The sequence below is a fragment of the Dama dama genome, chromosome 20 (genome assembly GCF_033118175.1).
Source record: "Dama dama isolate Ldn47 chromosome 20, ASM3311817v1, whole genome shotgun sequence".
In the NCBI taxonomy this organism is placed as follows: Eukaryota; Metazoa; Chordata; class Mammalia; order Artiodactyla; family Cervidae; genus Dama; species Dama dama.
The window spans coordinates 70,546,853-70,550,060 of NC_083700.1; the positions used below are offsets into that span (position 1 = coordinate 70,546,853).

The 3,208-nt window shown below is 34.0% G+C and overlaps 1 non-coding gene across 1 annotated transcript; it reads left to right on the forward strand.

Moving 5' to 3' along the window:
• Positions 1–2,554: 2,554 nt before the first annotated feature.
• LOC133041777 (U6 spliceosomal RNA) lies at positions 2,555–2,661 on the forward strand. The gene has a single exon (XR_009689350.1). It is a non-coding gene; the product is annotated as a U6 spliceosomal RNA (small nuclear RNA).
• Positions 2,662–3,208: the final 547 nt, after the last annotated feature.

Consider the following 3,208-nt stretch of genomic DNA (forward strand, 5'->3'; position numbering starts at 1 on the left):
TAATTGATTGATTGATTGATCACTTCATTACATTAATCTAGAAATAGGAAAAATATGATCTTGCACCTCACCTGAAAGACATCTGCATCAAATCCTCCTCCACTTTGCAGTATAAAAGTGTGCTTATGTTGAAGTGCCTCATTTACAGCAAAAAATAGCTCCCTGCCAAAAAAGAGCAATGTAACATAATTACTCTTGGCTTGGAAGCCTACTATTAGTTTATTCAACGACTTTCTCAAATGGTGCTGGGAGAATTTGACATGAAACATTTTTGTTAGAAAAAACACCTCTTAGCTTATGTATAATATAGACACAGAAGAAAAATGTGAACAGTGGGAATAAGCCTACATTCAACAGTGACAAACTACTTGCCACAAAAATTTCTTAGGTTTAAAGTCCCTGGTTGTATTCTTGCGTTATGAGTGAGTGGTACACAATATTACAATACATTCTAACATCAAACTGGTGACTCTCTTCTGCTTGATCATATAACCAGGTACCTAGCCATTCAGACCTACTCAAATAGGGCAAGGGGATGGTATCTCATAGAAGGGAGAAGCAGGTGAGACATAAAAGGATCAGTACTTGGATAAAACCAAACATCTAGAGTGTTGCATTTTTATTGTGAGATATCTGAAGAACACAGTGACGATTTTCAAAGCAGCAGAACAATAAATATGTCAACATGAGATTCTTACAGATTCTTGCTAACCAGAAATTTATTAACATAGAAGTTTATGGTTCAAGCCTGTGAAATTTCAATGCCCCTTTATGAGGCAGTACAAAGTACTTTGGGCTTCCCTCGTGGCTCAGACAGGAAAGAATCTGCCTGCAACGCAGGAAACCCAGGTTCAGTCCCTGGGTTGGAAAGACCCATGGGGAAGGGAATGACTACACACTCCATTATTCTTGCCTGGGAAATCCCACAGACAAATAAGTCTGTTGGGCTACAGTCTATGGGGTTGCAGAGTCGGACACGACTGAGCAATGAAGCACACACACATTCATAAAGTACCTTAGATTTGAGGGTCACACAGCCATTGGTTTAAATACTGTTTCATCGCTTGCAATAATGACTTAGGGCAATTAAATTAACCTCCCCAAGTCTCATTTTCTTAATGGGATAAAAAGAATAATAATAGTTCTAATTCTTGAATTATGAAAATTAAATAATAAGATGATAAAATGTTCTCAATAAGATGGTATATATCAATTCCTGATACATCATTTTTATAGATACAATTGATAGTGTTAGATAGACTGGTGTGAGGCACAGCATAGTAGTTGTCCATGTGGGCAAATTATGATACAGTTTAAATGGGACATCAAAGGAATCCAGCAATAGTGCTTTCAGGACTGGCAAGTACAAAAGAGAGTCGTTTTCTCTATCGAAGCAGGGATTGGAGTACATGGTAACACAGCAGCAGGTTAGTTATTGAAGTCATGTTTATAGGACAAACAAGTAAAAAACTGATTTACAAACATAGGTTTCCAGTGATAAAAGAGATGTCAAATATTTATTCCCATATTCATCCCATGGATGAAAAAATAAGTTTGGAAATGTAATTGACTTGCGCAAAGTTGTACAGTGATATTGGGTCTAGGATTTTAAGCCAATTGAAAGAACATATTTCTAACTACTGTACAATATTGTCCATCATATGTAAAGGTGGAACTAAGAGATCTCAGTTTGGGTAATTGCAAGGATAACACATATAAAACTAATAGCACAAGTCTAACATGGGAACAGACATAGCTATCTAGTAATCCCTGATTGAAATGGAACATACACTTGAGAGTTTTACATCTGAAAGCTCAGGAGGGTACAAGGAGTGATATATATTAAACCACAAAAAAAGGACAAAATTACCTCTACTAGTATTACTACATCTGCAGCAGCTATTGTTACTGGTAACAGTAATAATAATAATAATATGACTAGTAGCATTAATAGAAATGTATTGCCCAAAAAGGGGGGAAGGGGAAATGTTAGTCCTACTTCCCTCTATTGACCATTGTGGTAGTGATGTTAAAAAGAGAAAATTTTTAAAATGGGTTATGATCAAAATTTAATTATCATAATAGTTAAAAACATGTTATATAGAAGATTTAATTTGAAGATAATTTTTGAAGCATTGATATAATTAGCAAGAATTAAGTCTATTCTGTTTTACCACTGGGAGAAATCTAGGAATAATAGGTAAAAGGAAATTATATGTTGGAATTAACCTGCAAGAATGTTCTTTTAATAAAGGGGTTCAGAAAATTATAAATAATAATTTAAAACTTGCTAGTACTATGTATATTTTGATTTCACTTATTTACATTGATTCCCCTGGGAGGTTAGGGATACTGTTTAGGGGATTAAAGAAGACAACATGGAAGAGATACAATCAGATATTTATGATCTCTCCCTAATATTGAAGCCTCCTTCCCTAATTTAACTGACCAACTTTACTTACTGATCCACATCTTTAATACTGTAAAAGTACAAAATATTTTAATTTTTGTGTCATCAAACAAAATGGAATTGATTAAAAAGTATAATACTTACATGTTCACTTCAGCAGCAGATATACTAAAATTGGAACGATACAGAGAAGATTAGCATGGCCCCTGTGCAAGGATGACATGCAAATCTGTGAAGCATTTTATATGTTTTCATGCTCAGGATTGCAATTTCTGGAATTTATTGTGAGATGGGATTTTTACAAATCTCTGCCAAACTTATCTCTTTGCTTAAGACTTTCCACTACTATATGTATATGTATTGCATCACGTGAAAAAGTTTTGAAATTAAAATGAATAAAAAGTAGTTCTTCAACCAACCATGAGGGAAGATAGATGGGCAAAGTTGGCAAAATATGAATATGCAAAGAAAATCCCATTTTGAAAATATTAAGGCTTAAAAATAGAGACAGTAATGTTATTCATAACTGTGCTAGACCAATATGAAGAAATAGATGTTTCCTCTTTTTGAGAAATGTATTAATGTAACTAAAATATATTAAGACTTTTAAAAAGAAAGTATAATACTTATTTTATATATGTACATATATGGTCAATCAGTTATATACTCTGAATTATTTCACTTGTACCGAGAGACATGTTTTGAATGTTTCCACAAGGTGCCCTACAACAGCTCGGAGAAGCACACTGGAGTCTCATTTGATCACCCTCTTGTTCAGAACCACTATCTTCAGTGTGA